Genomic DNA, 16,774 nt, shown 5'->3' on the forward strand with positions numbered 1-16,774 from the left:
TTCATTGTTGTTGCCCATCACTCTGTTCATCCTCAGTCGCATGTTGCTCGGAGCCATGTACAGTCTAAGCCGAACACGTAGTCGACTTTCGACTGGGCGTATTTTGGCGCGTTTTCATAGCATTCGATGGCACTCGGTAGGTCGACCGGTCTAGCAATGGCATCCTCGACGTTAGCCACGAACTGTTTCTGCGCGTTTGCGTCTGAGCGCCAAGCACGGCCCACACATACGTTCGAATCGAATCGTTCAATCTGATGACACTGGCACGACTAAACCATTTCGAAGTGTCTTTTTCGAAGCATGAACATTTTCCAATCCTCCGCGGGTTGTTGAAAGCCATGTAATCATCGTTCCACTAGTTAGTCTTGACGTAATGATACGACTTGTAACCCCAATCTTTCACTAGCTGTTTGCTGGCTTCCACGAGAGACATGTTGTGAATGATGGGAATGCCCAAACCTAGGTTCGGACCCGGGAAACGCCAATCGACCATCTTCAGATCTAGTTCGAATTCACTGCAAACGCGTTCGTACGCAAGCCAATCATATGGATTGTTTACGGCATTCCACGCCTTGCCCTGCGGAATCCCGATTAGTATTGTTCAATGTCACGCCGCACCCGGTGGTAGAGTACCACATGGCGAAATTAATTGATTCTGCCAGAACTGCATCGGGATGTGGAACCAATCTGCCAAACATTCGTGACCGAAAACCCGTAATTTTTAAACACGTCGATGAACCGAACTATGAAATGTAAACCATCCTTTACATCGACCACAATACTCGGTTGCGGGAGATACGTAGCACTTATATATGATCACTTTTTGAATAAAACACTCCCGGTTTGTACATATTTGAATTATTTAGTATACATATCTACTTTTCAATATGTACGTGACGCTTCCAGGAATCACGAGCGGTGAGTCCATTCAACTGCTGCATGCAATCGATAACACGTCTGGTCAGCTCTAAGTCACCTCTGCGATATCACCTACTACCCGCGATGGACCAATATCAACGGCAAAAACAACAGGCTGTTCGTCAATAACGCCCGCACCAAAATAACGTACGGCTACTACAGCGTGTGCTCGCTCAACGAAGAAATCTTCAAATCCGTGGGAGCCGAACTCAAAATGAACGACTCGAACGGCATGGTCATGTTAGCCAACAACGGAAAAAACGACTTGAGACTCAGTCGACCGTTGGCTTAAACGCTCAGGTTTACGTCGAACGACATACCACCGGAAACCACCGTGACAGGCATGAAATTACCTGATCTAGTTCAGTATCGCCAACTGTGCATTCATCTCGATCAGCTGAGCTGACCGACAACGTTCAAGGCGAACGACCTTCCACACTGCTAAGAGCTGTGCCGGTGATAACAGAAAAGTACAACGACGGCAGAACCAATCGTTTTCGTTGCGGCATTACAAGAAATTAATCCGAGGCAACATCACGGAATTGAAAATATCGGTTTTAGATGTTAAACACGATCCCGTAAGTATAGGATATCTCAGTGTGGCGCTGCACATGCGGCAATGACGGAGTCTCAAGGTCCAGGAACACGCGTTAGAAAATGCGCCAACAGAGCGATCTCCGACCTTGGGGACACGTGCAAATTTGACAAACCCGGATTCGACGGCAAACTGTATGCCTTGCAACTGAAAAACAGCATTTACAAACGTCTACTGTCGCTGGTGGCGGTGGCAACGACCTAGGCGAATTCGTCGATACCGAAGGAGTGTCAACAACACACGATACGACCTGATCCGCAACGACGAGGACGAATGGACGATAACCCCAGCATACCGCGGCAGGCTGTTCCACCTGGACGTTGTCGAGACCACGGCTTTCTCCAGAAACACGCAGTACACTCTCATCTTCAACGACAACAACAAATGGGTATTAGAGCCATCCCAAATCGACTGGAATCTCAACATCACGCTCGACTCCCCACGTTTTCACGGACAACAAAGATCACTACCTGACGAAAGTCGTGAACAACTTCTCGTGGCTTATGTCCCTACGCAAAGACGCAGCATGATCGTCATCACGTTGAGGCAAAGAGTAGCCCACATGCTGTCGAGAAAACCCGGGACGCAAAACGTGGGATTGCAGATGGTGTCAGAATTCGACAGGGTGGTAGACGTCCTGGAAAATCTGCCAGCAAAATCCACGCTGTACATCCAAGTCTACCTCGGCGAACCGCTGTCGGCGCGTGACGGCGTCGAAATCGTGAAGGGGGGTGGGTAGCCTAGTCACGCCGAAGACCCGGGTTCGATTCCCCACATGGGCACAATGTGTTAAGCCCATTTCTGGTGTCCCCCGCCGTGATATTGCTGGAATATTGCTAAAAGCGGCGTAAAACTAAACTCAGTCAGTCAGTCAGTCAGTCGAAATCGTGAAAGGGATCAAACTCCGCTGGGCCAAACAACAACAATACCAAGTTTGCTCCGTTTACGTGCGGGTGAACGTTAACGCCTACACCAGTCTGTAGGGAGTCACCGTGACCGTGGAAGACACGATATCGCTCACCAAAAGTTTCCTTCTAGACAACATACATCTCATGGATTTAAAGTGCACGTCTGAGGAATTATCTGATAACCAATTGAAAACCATTTCGTAATTTTGTATAAAACAACCGATGAACAACCATCATCCAAACGTAACACTAGCTGATCTCTGGGACACGCGGGGATTCGATCTGCCTGGCGAGGAAAGCACCTTGTATGTCCTGCCCTTAAAAGACAACACATACGAGCGGGTGTCAGTAGCAGACTTCAAACAGCCCGACTGGTTGATCAACATGACCCTCACCTCACCCCACATATCTTTTAAAAGCAATGGTTACGTCTCCAAAATTACGAACAACGGGATCCTTCTCACGTCTTTCACTCCAGAGTTTGATGTACAAGTTTTACGAATACCAGGTCACACGGGCAACATGTTAGATTCAAAGGACACGGCTTCATAATTACGGTTTGACGTAGCCGATTACCGACGGGATTTTTTCTATTCAAATTTGACTGTCAAATCACACACCACGCTCATAGTAGATGTCTATCTCGCTGACGCTCGTGGGTCAGAACGAACACTTTTGACTTGGTTGATAATACGCTGGTTCACCAGACACAATCACCAACGGTGTCGTATCGTCATAAGACCGGGATCAACACCCTTAATAAGCCTCGATGGAGTGTGTGTTATACTAAAAAAATTGATTCATGTCTCGAAAATTTACATGTACGATAATCTAAACCTTATCAGCCTCAAATACATCGATCGGATATTAACAGAAAACCAATTAAATACTATTTTATATAAAAAACAGAGTATATATACAGGATGGGACTGTACCCAGTCGAGGATGAAGTAGCAAAAACACTGGAAACCGTAGACGGGTTTCGTTTGCGATAGATATGTGAGATCAAACAACAACTAGAACGTGAACGTGATACGCGGTCTGCATTACAGAAAAAATATCACAGGTCCGTCAATTCTGTGGACGGTGTTGACAGCGCTCTGGTTTCAGTCAGTATGGGATTAGGCGTAGCAGGTATTGGGTTATTATCCACCATCGTGGCCGCACCCGTGGTGCCAGGCATCGAAATAACAGCCGGAGAGGTACGGTTGGTGGGATTGACCCTTAAGTTCATATCTCGCAGACTGCAACGTAAAGCATTGAAACATGACGAATTTAGAATTCTAGCCATAGAGACTGACTGACTGAGTTTGGTTTTACGACGCTTTTAGCAATATTCCAGCAATATCACGGCGGGGGACACCAGAAATGGGCTTCACTCATTGTACCTATGTGGGTCTAGCCGAAGAGAAGTTAAACACGATAGACGATCATATTTCCACCGCGCTCACCGACTCTAAAATCTCCGAGGAAGAGTTTCGTTTGGTGCTATCAGAAATCGCAAAATATCACAGAATGAAACAAGAGATTCGTACCAAGGCTCGTAAAAACGCCTTCATCAGCAAAGAAGAGAAAAAAAAATTCATAGAACAAGGGAAGCAACAGGCCCGACAAGCCTTCATTACGACAACCAAACAAATCATAGGAGATTCACAATAAACTGTTTCACGGACATCAACATAACGCAGCCAGCCATCTCAGCGAGCTGTAGGTAAATAGTCGAGCCGAGACATACACACTGCGACTCACCCACAGCACTCGCTCAATGCTACCGAGACAACAGTGAGTCGACCCGGGGGAACTGCCGAGAGATGCGGTATGATTTAGTGGAAATCAACATAACGTTGCCAGCAAACCAGCCAGTTGGCTGTACAGGCCGAGCCGGCCATTACACTGCGCTTGCCCACAGCTTTCGGTGATACTGAGGCGGCGACCGGGGAAGCGAGAGATGCATTTCATTCACTTTCAGACATCTGTGCATCTTTCGTTTCCCCCCGGGTCGCCGTCTCAGTATCACAGAGCGAGTGCTGTGGGCGAGTCGCAGTGTGTGGCTCGACTCGGCTTGTACAGCCAACTGGCTGGTTTGCTGTCAACGTTATGTTGATTTCCACTAAATCATACTGCATCTCTCGGCAGTTCCCCCGGGTCGACTCACTGCTGTCTCGGTAGCATTGAGCGAGTGCTGTGGGCGAGTCGCAGTGTGTATGTCTAGTCAGCCTGCCACACATCATCATAGCCGAGCCGAGAGACACACACACTTATACTCGTCCACGGCGTTCGCTCAAAGCAACCCCTGAGACAGTAGCGAGGTGATGACTTCCGAGACCTGTGTTTCATTCAGCTAAAAACACCTCTCGCCTCGATAATATATAACAAGTACGACTATACGTTGGATTGTTAGCCTTTCGCCAGACCGACCCCATGCTCACTAAACAGTGATTATTTCCTAAACTATTTGACCAATTTTGGTTACCAAGATGGTTACGCTATAGCAAAACGGCATTGGTAACGCTCTCGATGACTTCATTAGAATAATTAAGACTTAATTACGACAAAAAGTTGGACATTTTGCCTTTTCCCGACCGACCCCACGCTCACTTAAAAGTCAAATATTTCAGAAACTATTCGACCGATTTTCATCAAATTTTGCATGCAACTCAGTAGTAGTATACACAATGGGGCTACAGGATTAGGCACTTCCCAAGTGCTCCAAAAAAAATTTAAATTGAGCCCTTGTGTGGACCTGGTCCCGGAGTAGCCCTATTGTGTATACTACTACAGTCTAATTACGAAAACTAGCTGCAAACTGGTCAGCCCCTGCTCCCTCGACCGTGATGGACAAGGGGACTGCGCTACGTTGGCAGAATTTCTTCAACCTAATCAGTGGGACATTAGGAAGGGTGGATGCCCATCAGATGCCGTTATTTGAAAAATATCCCCAGTAGTTCTTGTCTGATTGTAATAAAGTATCCCAGCAGTGTAGGCTTTTTCAGATTTTCAAATGTTTGGATGGTATGGTGACTGATCCAATTTGATCCTATTTCTGTGTTTTTTACCTCGATATTTAATCATGTAAAATATGACGTCTACGTATGCTGTGATATCAAAAATACACATTTGATATATTTGAATCCATAAACTAAACAACCCCATTTTGCCATCGCAAAAAAAATCTGAAATTTTACTTAGATTATAAGATTTAATCTTCGTTGATCAGTTTATACTTATACTATCAATTGCGCATGAGGGTGGCGCAGCAGAGTAAACGAACCAGTCATGAATTCTGGGATATCATCCGGGTACTCACTAGAGAAAAACAATAACAAAAGCAACAACCAGTCCACGGAAATTGCTCTGAATCAGTGGCCCTTTAACTGAACCGTTATCAATGATCTCACCTGCTACGGTTTTACAGGCTTCCATATGTAAACTTGAGTATGAATTCTTACAAACAGTATGTTAATAGTTATGTGATAGGTCTTATTTGTTTAGTGTTCAACATCACACTATATGTATTCATGTACATGTAAATGATTTTAATGGTATTTGTAAGTTGATTATTAGTGTACTTTATTGTGTATGCCAGATGAAGACCCTGTTGTATTCACTTTTTAACATCCTCAAAGTAGGGGTTAAAGTTTTATGGGCCCATTTCTGGTGTCCCCCGGCGTGATGTTGCTGGAATATTGCTAAAAGCGGCGTAAAACCAAACTCAGTCAGTCAGTCAGTAAAGTTTTATGGAAATAATTTCACGGGGAACTTACTACCCCTACACCGTGGCTGGCCAAGCTAATCCTAATCTCTAATAGATAGGACTAATTAACATAGGGCTGGGTGAGCATGAATAACCCACAACATGACAGACAGACAGACAGGTTTATTAAAGTCTCACTCGTAGTACATATAAAAACATATATAACTTCATATACATATACAATATAAATAAAATATGCTACGACCAGTCGCTCAGCGACTTATGAGAGACATTATTAAAATAAAATATTCATAAAATATATACTGACAAAATACAGCTGTGTAAATTAGCCATATAAAATTTCACGTCTTTTAACTAAAATATCATGGCAGGTTTTGGCAATGCTAAACACTACATCGGGGGAAGTAAAAAGATATGAAAGCCTTTCATGGCATGATAAATCCTTAAAATGAACGTTATTAAGAGCACATTTTTGCATTAGATCTTTTCTGCTATAGTTAAAAGCCGGACATAAAAATAAAACATGGATTTCATCCTCGACTACATTTTGGCAAATAAAACAATCTCTCGTAGTGCGGTATATTTTCATTTCTTCCTGTTTCAACTCTTATTGGGGCCACTCCACATCTGAACTTTGCTAAAGAACTTCTGTGACCTGTGACCTTTTTATTTTGTTTTAAAAAGTCTATACTTTCTCAATTTGTTTCCTCCTCGTCTTCCCCCTTCGTCATTCATCTTCTCTCTCCATCCTTGCTTGTAGGCTGTATACATTGCTTCTTGCACGTTCATGATGAATAGCTTCTTTTCCAGGTGGTGTTCGACATCTGTAAGGTGTTCGAATCCAAGGGACACAAGATGGGTTTTGACTTTAAAATTCCAATTTTTCTTTTTGTTTTTGTTCGCCATTACAAATATCCTCTTATTCAATCTTCTGCTTGTGGTATTAACGCATCTTATCCAATGTCTTAGCACAGATGTCCAATTCCTCACTTTTGGGGGCAGATATCCCATCTCTCCGTTTATAGCTGCGTTGGGTGCATATTTCCCGTGACCTAGGAAAAATATAATTGCTCTATGATGGACTGCGTTGATGCATGAGTCTTCTGTTGTTCCCCAAATTGCAGCGCCATAACTTATAACCGAAAAGACCATGGTGTCATAGAGCTTCGTAAACACATTATGGGGCATTTCCGTCTAGAGTCTTAAACTTTGAGATGAGCAGTCCCAGTGATCTGTTGGCTGACTTGGCTGCGGATTTGGCCATGGCGTTATAGTCCAGATGCTGTGTTAGAAGCACGCCGAGGTAGTGGTACTGATCGTCAACGTCAATGGCCGAATCACCACATGTAAAAATTGTACTTGTTTTACTTTTTGAAGGAACTCTAAAATGGACCACCTTTGACTTTTCCGAGTTGATAGTCATCTTGTTTACTCCACACCATATATTTACTGCATCCAATAAACACTGAAGGTCTTCTGCATTCTCAGCGAGTAGTACGATATCGTCAGCATAAGCCAATACGCCAATGTTCATCTCCGAACCTTAACCCCCTTAACGCATTCAACGTAGAAATTAAGTCATCTATATATACGCTAAGCAGAAACGGCGAAAGCAAACAACCTTGCGAGAGACCTTGATTTACGTTGAACCATGGCGTATGTAGTCTGTTCACCCGAACACAGCACCTAACATTCTGGTAGAGAGATTTACGAGCCGTCAACATTCTTCCTCTTACTCCTTTCAACTTCTTCCAGAGAATGTTCCAGTCATAGGCCTTCTTGAGATATGGTCCATGGTTGATCTACCTTTCCTAAAACCATTTTGCTCGTCCATTTAAAACATCATTCCTCTCCAGCCACGCATTTAGACGAGCATTCAACACACCACAGTAGACCTTGTAGACAGCTGGAGCTAGAGTTACCGCCCTGTAGTTAAGTGGGTCCAACTTGTCAACCATCGATGATTTTGGTATTGGATTAATAATACCCTCCGACCACATTCTTGGGATTTTAGCTGATCTGGAACATACATTAAAAAGTTTGTATAATAGTCCCACAGTTAATTCCCCTTTCAGCAGTTGTGTTGGTATCTCGTCCACGCCCGGTGCTTTCCCACTTCCAGGCTGTGTCACATCATCTTCTGACGCCATGCCATCATCTGTGACGTCGCTTTTGTTTCCCATTCCATTCAGAAGGAGTTCATAGTCTGATGCCCATTTCGCTAAAACAGTTTCTATATTTGAAGTATTTCCCCATTTCCCAACCTCACTTCCATTGGCATACCTTTACGGCGTTCCAACAACAGCCTTCCTTCAAAGGATTAACTGCCAATAACGTTGAATGATTGCCCATTGTTGACTAACTAAACTTCTTTTTTAAAGAATAGAGGACATCATGCAATTAGTTGTCAAGAGTGCTATCTTGGGTGACCAATGAGACTATACACCAATGTGAAAAACCTGCAACAGTCACGTAACCAGTTGAGAAAGTACCACTAGTTATAACGCTATATCACTTTTAGACTGTTAAAAGACACATGACATGGAACAGGATTCTTTGTCAGCTGCAGATGAATGGTATATCGTTCCTTTATGTGGATATTGATGGATACATAGCTTTAGTCTGTTTTAATTTTAATATTTGCATTTTCTTTTATTCATTTGTTGTAGCATTCAACAGAATCGTTTTTTCGCTGTGAAGTGTAATGAGACAGACAACATACTCTAGGTCGTACTTAGGGCATGAGTGTGAAATATGATTCACTTTGGCAATCTATAAAATGTCTAGATATTACAGTCATGTTATAAATTCATTAAAGTATAAGCAGATCGTGTACTTTTTATTAAGTGTCAAATGCAAACAAATATGATAATAAACTAATTAGGATTATAAGACAAAATATAAAGACGAACATTGAGATCTATATTTTTCAGCTCTAACAATGTTTACCACTTGCAGATGAAGTCAAACTTCAAAATGTTTTCATTTGTTATCATAATAATGAAGATGGAAATATTAACGAGTAAAAAAGATTTCATCAGTGCATGCTTATACTACCAATTGCGCTTGCGGGTGGCATAGCAGAGGTCACGAACCAGTCAAGAATTCTGGGATAACATGGGGGTAGTGACGGGAGAAAAACAATAACAAAAGCAACAACCAGTCCACTGAAATTGCTCTGGATCAGTGTCCCTTAAGTATGTAACACGTGCACAAGGGTTATGGGTTTTCAATTTCCATGGACTTTCCGTTATACCTATTTGCCTAAGTAAATTCTAACATTTTTCTAGCAAAGTCAAAGTGGATTTTATTTAGTTTACAGATTCAAATAAATCAAATGTGTGTTTTTAATATCATAAGTCAACAGGCATCACCTTTTTACATGACATAATTAAGTATTGAGATAAAAAACAGAAATGGGATAAAATTGGATCACTCAGCATACCATCCACACATCAGAAAATCTGAAAAAGCTAGCGTACTCTGCTGGGACACTTTACTAGACTAGAATTACCGGGGATATTTTCAGATTTATAACGGCATCTGATGGGCATCGATTGTTCTTTTTTGTCATATTGTTTAGTTTAAGGAAATAGTGCCAACGTGGACAGCTGCCCAGTCCTCCTGTTCGTCACGGTCGAGAGAACACCTGGCAGCTAGGTGACGTAATTAGATTGTTGGCGTGAAACATCAATCGCTCTGGATCAATGTCCCGTTGATTGACTTGATTGATTGAAGTACAGGAAGTTTTCAGTGAGTGATATCAGATATAACCAATGAGACCTACTTTAATATACCGTATATTTATATAGCCACAGGACTATGACAATTCACTCAAACATCTGAACAATCTTGTCGTTAATCACTATTTATTTCCACAAATGATCTAATCATTTTGATACTTAAGAATTTTTTCAGTATGGGCCTACAAGGTAATAGTAACTATGCATCCATCACTAATGAGATACTAACAACTCGTCTATATATACCTTTTGTTGTCCAACTATCTCACTCTCGTAACAACTGTAGTACCACAGAAGTGTTATGAAAACTCAGAAAAAACGGCCTGATCACATACTCCGGAAGCAAACCGTCTTGTCAACTGAGCTTCGTCTCTTCATGAGTTACCTCCCTTTACATTTCGACAAAAATACTTCCTGTTGCGCAGTATAGGTCCGTCTCCTATTCTCGCGGGTTTCCTATTCTCGCGGTAAATACGTTTTGTGCCGAAATCGCCGATGCGTGACACTTAGCGGTTGTTTACATCACCGACTGGTAACTAGGAAGTGGACCAAGTCGGTGAATAATCAAAATCTTGCAGTGTCACGAATATTGGGGAGTTTATACCAACTTGGACATATCATTACTTTTTCCCGCCCTTTCCGGCAGGATGACTCTTACATACACTCAATAACGTTAATTCCTCGTAATACCGCGAGAATAGGAGAAGCCTCATTTCGTCAATGGCGGATGGCATTGTTTATCACCGGGCTCACGAGTGGTAATTCACCTGATGGATCTGGCAGCTGATAGATGTAGATGATAGAGGAGAAGGCCCTTCATTTAAAAACAACAAGCATTCATACGATAAGAATTGTTTATGTTATTTTTTTCAGCCGATATCCGTAAGTACCGCGAGAATAGGAAACGCCTTCCTATATGGACACGCACTTCGCAGTGATGACTAAATCGTGTCAAAGACGTATATAGATATAGTCCTAGGCCAAATGTTAGAAAAGTCCCTATCTTTTAGGATCTCTCAGCAGCAGTAAAAGCGTTATCCAGTAATTGGTATGACAACTCCCACCCTCCAGAGATTCTTGTCAATGTGGAACTAGACACAGAATGTATCAGGTTGCTGAAAACAAACAAGGATTACCCCGCTGTTGAAACAGTGTCCACATGTTCATAGACCAACTTCATGAGTATTAACCGCATGGTTTAATGGACCGTGACAAGCACTGGTGTTCAACATGATCAGGATGTGCAGTATGGGTGATAAGGCCTGGTGTATCATATTACCTGATAATGATGTTATCTCTACCCCCCATCACGGGGCCTTTTATACAGTACTATGACCCCGTCAGTGACAGTATATACCTTGATGGCAGTTTTTAGCGTTACAAGCCCCTGTGGGTCTCATTACATACGAATTATACGAAACTCGTGTCCTTTCGCTCGGTCAGATACCATAGGAAGGTCAAGAGTTTCGTATAATTCGTATGTTATGAGACCGAGTGTGGTATTTTATTATTACCCACGTCTTACCTACATAAAATTGACAAAATAGCATCTAGTTTTTGTTATTTTCAGGCTTTCAACCCGAAACTGGTTTCATAAAGAGGATGCGGAAGAATTTTGTTCTGTAGTACACATTTTGCATGACGTCACACTGTAATGTCACTACGCCTTGCTCGTCTGCCCCCTTGGTAACCGACGTCACGATGCATGTCAGTTGTCATCGCCTCATACATCTTCCTACAGTAAACTACTCCGTAGCACCCCGTTTCTTGGTTTGCAATTGCTTCACTCGGCTAACATCACTGGTGGAAACATTGCGTTTATGTTTTTTTGACAGTTATAATGTCTCATTTCGACTGACAATTAAACAGCGATACGGCAACGGCCGCAATGTTTACATTCCCACAATGCATATAAGTTGTACAATGAATGAATTCTCCTGTTTGTTATGAATGTTCAATGTTATGATTCTGTTCAAAGACATTTTCTTTGGAAGTTATTATATAAACATGGTCTGAGTCGTAAAATGGGTCAAATGCTAGAGTCTATTTATAATAGTGTAAAATCGTGTGTTCGTTCAAATAGTAGTTTATCTAGTGTATTTGATTGCCAGATGGGAGTCAGACAAGGGTGTATGCTTTGCCCCTTTTTGTTTCAGCTATATATAAATGAATTAGTAATGTAATTGCGAGTGAATGTCGGTTTTGTGTCCAGCTACATCCAGATGTTTTCCTTCTTTTATTTGCTGATGACCTTATTTTGTATGGGAAGTGCGTGAGAAGTTTACAGTTTAAACTAGATATTCTTAACAGGTATTCTTCAGAATGGAAATTGTCAGTCAATATGCATAAAACTAACATTGTAGTTTTTAAGAATGGAGGCGGTTTATCTCGGTTTGAAAAATGGTTTTATAATGGTAATAAAAATAAATAATAATAATAATTGCTTTGTATAGCCCCTATTTCCAACTATACTATCCACACAAAGAAAGTGTGCATTGTCAAAATATTATCCCAGTTGATAAGTACGATAACAATGTCAAAGGTACATATAAACTTTAATGGAGGGATCATGAGACCATAAGTCGGGAGAATTTCAATTGAAAAGTCAATCACAATGACGTCACGAGTCCACAAGCGGGACAGGGGTCAAACGACCATGGCACAAGCTCAATAACGGGTATGTCCACCATCGGCATTGAGAACAGCAGTGCATCGACGACGCATAGAGCCTATCAAACGTGCAAGGAAGGCTTGTGGGATGTCACGTCAGATACTCTCAAGTTCTGTTGCAAGGTCAAGGACGTTATGTGGCGGATGAGGAAGACGGCGTAGACGTCGATCCATCTTGTCCCAAACATGCTCTATCGGGGAGAGATCAGGTGAATTTGCAGGCCAAGGCAGTAAGTCAACGTTGTGGTGTGGCAAGAAATCCATAGCAACCCTTGCCGTATGAGGGCGGGCATTGTCCTGTTCGAATATTAACCCAGGGCCATGACGTTGCAGAAAAGGAATTGCCACAGGTCGAAGAATCTGATCCCTGTAGCCCACACCAGTTAAGTTGCCCTGAACAATCACCAAAGGAGTTCTTTGGCGTGCTGTTATGCCACCCCAAATCATCACGGAACCACCACCAAAGCGATTCCTCTCCAAGACACAGGCCTCTGCATAACGTTCTCCCACGCGTCTATAGGCACGTTGACGTCCATCACTATGGGAAATGTTAAACCTGGACTCATCTGTAAAAACAACATTTCTCCACCAAAACAAGGGTCTGCGGACATGATTTCGGCACCACATTCGGCGAGCTTGTCGATGACGTTGTCAGGATAGGCCGTATGGCGGGACGTCGTGGTCTGATCCCGTGATGACGTAAACGTTGTCGAACTGTGTTGGGGTGGATGCGGCGAAGTCCTGGGATGGTTCGGGCAGCCATCACTGCAGTCTGAAATCTGTGGCGAAGATGGGTCACCCTTATCCATCTGTCCTGTCTTGGCGTTGTTACACGTGGACGTCCAGAACGTGGCCGATCGATGACGTCATTTGTGTTCTGGTAGCGTCTCGCCAGTGCAGAAATGGTGTTCAGGTGGCAGTGGAAATGTGCAGATACTTGTCGTTGAGACATTCCCCCACGGACCATCCCAATGGCCTCATGACGTTGTGCAGACGTGAGCCTTGGCATGCTATGCGTTTCAATAGCCGTTTAAGTTTTTGAACGATCGCAAGGGCAGGGCTTGAGCTTTCCAAAGTGACAGTATTGTGTGGCATTCATTTGCTCGGTTTCTCTTTCCCGGAATGCACGTGCAACAACGTATTGCACGTCTCAAGGACGAACCCATTGACGTCACGGAACGTGGCACGTGCATGCATGTTGGATACATGTCACTAATCTCTGAGTTTAAATCCTTATGTGTCTACACAGGTTGGATAAATTTAAATTTTAAATTTGTGTATGCACAGTTTCTTTATGTGCCTAGTATATATGCAGCTGCTGAATGGTGCTTTACACGTTACAGTTCCATCACTAGATGAGAAAAGAAATGTTTTGAGTTTTCTCTTAAAAGTTGGGAGAGAGTCACTGTTCCTGATAGCACGGAGGACCGCGTTCCACAGGGCGGGAGCTGCAACTGAGAAGGCACGATTTCCAGCCTTTGTTGATGTTGACGGAACAACCAGTTTCTCCTTCTGGACAGAACGTAAGGTTCTAGATCGGTGGTAGACCGATAGCAGGTCCTTTAAATAAGTAGGCGATGACCAACATAGAGAGCATTGTACGTCAAGACGAGCAACTTGAAACTGACCCGATGTCTAATGGGCAACCAGTGTAAATCTCTGAGAATTGGCGTAATGTGACAATCCTTTCTGGTGACTCTCTGTAAGTGAGAGATTACGCCAGATCCAAACACTAGAGAGTTACAGTTAGTGATGTTGAAGTTGTTTCAGGCTATTGTTATCTTGCATTGTATTTTAATAACAGGTTACAGTTGTCGAAAGCGTTTGAGAATATTTCTATTCAAGCCAGAAAAATGCTGTCATTACTTCTTAGTAGTATACATTGTTTGAAACCACACTCGCCTCATCTGTACTTCAAATTATTCGATACAAAGATAACACCAATTCTCCTCTACGGGGCTGAAATTTGGGGGCTTAATAATATGGAAGAACTGGAAAAGTACATTTATATGCTTGCAAACGTTTTTTAAACGTTAAGTTATCAACGTCCAATAATGGAGTGTTAGCCGAGTGTGGTAGATATCCTATTCAATTATCTACTGTTTTAAAATGTATTAAATATTGATTAAATCTTATTAACATGCCTGAATGCCGTTTGCCTTGAAAATGTTACAATATCTTGTGAATGCTTAGTGTTGTGCCGTTTTGGAGCTTTCATCCTCGGAAGACCAACACCATGAAACTGTTAGTGAACGATTTAAGAACATCATAGTGAACAATTCCATGTCGAACTCGAATTTACACAGTGAACGCTTAACGGTGGTTATTCAATAAGTTTCTAGTGACAAACCTGAGCTGTACTGCCCATAAGTCGTTTATTCACAGAGAAACCATAGATACATCCGGAATAAAATCATGGATGAACGGCCAAACACTAAAGCTCAATGATGAAAAAACAGAGGTTCTACTTGTTGGCAGAAAGCATCACCTAACTCACCTCAGAAATGAAGTCACAATTGGTTCAGCACAAGTGTCTACATCGAGACTTGTGAAAGACCTCGGAGTTCAGATTGACGCAGACCTTTCACTGCAGGAGCAAGTCAACAGGATATGCAAATCATGTTATTTTCATCTTAAAGCCATAGGAAACATCAGGGATTACATCACAGCGGAATGTGCCCACATCCTAGTCAGATGTCTAGTGCTATCCAGACTAGACTACTGCAATGGACTGTTGATCGGCCTCAGCAAACACAATATCTCAAGACTACAGAAAGTACAGAATACAGCTGCAAGAATTATTTCTCGGAAGACTAAATCTGATCACATCTCTCCTGTTCTCAAATCCTTACATTGGTTGCCTATTCAACAGAGAATCGACTTCAAACTACTCTGCATCACTTTCCGCTGTCTCCACAATCAAGCTCCAGAATATCTCACCGAACTCATCACAGAATACATTCCATCAAGATCACTCCGGTCACAGAATCAGCACCTACTACAAGTTCCCAAATTCCACCTAGTTTCGTATGGGAAAAGGGCTTTCTCCTATGTTGCACCAACTCTCTGGAACTCTTTACCTTTAGATATCAAACTATGTGAATCTCTCTCAACTTTCAAGTCAAAAGTTAAAACTCACCTGTTTCAAAGTGCCTATGATTGACTCTTTTACTCAATTCTTTTCAGCGCATTGAGCATTCATAAGTGTGTGGACATTTGCGCTTTATAAGTGACATTATTATTTATTATTATTATTATTTCAGTCACGTAGAGCTATATCAACTTGATAATTGTTTTTCACAATGTTTTTTCTTGTATTACATTGTATTCCCACGTACGGATTCTCTCCGTCAACTTCAATATCTGAGTAAAAGTGGCAGTGGTTGGTATTCTTAACTATTGTTTCAACATGGTCATATCAGTCGCAAAACTTTTGCAGATGGAGACACTACAAGTGAGTGGAATCACCTTGGACAGCTCATTAAACGAGACACATACTCACGGTTTATTCTCACGAAGTCACCAGCTTGGATAAACGCTAATCCCTACTGGGTGACTTCGTGCGAATTTCGCTAAATAGCCAATTATTGCAATTACGGGACATAATAGTCAGACTAAATTTACTAATCCGGATTAGATTAGGACCGACAGACAATTGGAACTAGGGGAAATGGCAAAACTGTTTTATTTGCACATGTACATCAATGTCCAAATCTCTGTACTTCCTCCTCTTGGGAGGCCTCCGTTGGCCAGCATCGTACTGCAGGTACCTTGTCTGCTCCATCTTTAAGAACTGGATCAGTTCATAAATGTTGGGGTGGGCCTTGCACACCAACTTCTTCACCCTGTTGTGCCATCCTTCCAGTGTGTTGTTGGTGCGGAGGCCGTCAGTGGTGAAGTGGTTCCAGCTAGCTTGGGAGAAGTCGCCATCAATCCAAGTTGAGGTGACGTAGTCTGCCAACTGCGTGCAGCGTCTGTCGTCAGGCATTGATGCAATGGTGTCCAGCCACACGTCTTCAACCTCAAAATAACAACGAAATTGTGTAAAATAAGATAAAACATAACATTCATAAAATCTGATATGAAAGAAGCGTATCTCTGATTGGTAATTTCTAAAGGAATTTTGTGAAAACGTTATACTTACATTATTTATGGGAACAAGGGGCAGCACAGCGCATCGCCGAACAAATCTTTTGACATCCATGTCGTTGCCGTAGTCCCCCTG

At 42.5% G+C, this 16,774-nt stretch overlaps 1 protein-coding gene across 3 annotated transcripts in view; it reads right to left on the reverse strand.

The window, feature by feature from the left end:
• The window catches only part of LOC124285576 (SH3 and PX domain-containing protein 2A-like), a 235,953-nt gene extending 225,709 nt beyond the window's left edge, over positions 1-10,244 (reverse strand). For all 3 annotated transcript variants that reach the window (XM_046721831.1, XM_046721828.1, XM_046721829.1), the window contains exon 1: positions 10,126-10,244. The gene's annotated coding sequence lies outside the window, so the exon portion shown is untranslated. The remainder of the gene's footprint in view (positions 1-10,125) is intronic.
• Between the last annotated feature and the right edge of the window lie 6,530 nt (positions 10,245-16,774).

The sequence above is a fragment of the Haliotis rubra genome, unplaced genomic scaffold, assembly GCF_003918875.1.
Source record: "Haliotis rubra isolate DU_JTF1 unplaced genomic scaffold, ASM391887v1 Scf363, whole genome shotgun sequence".
NCBI lineage: Eukaryota > Metazoa > Mollusca > Gastropoda > Lepetellida > Haliotidae > Haliotis > Haliotis rubra.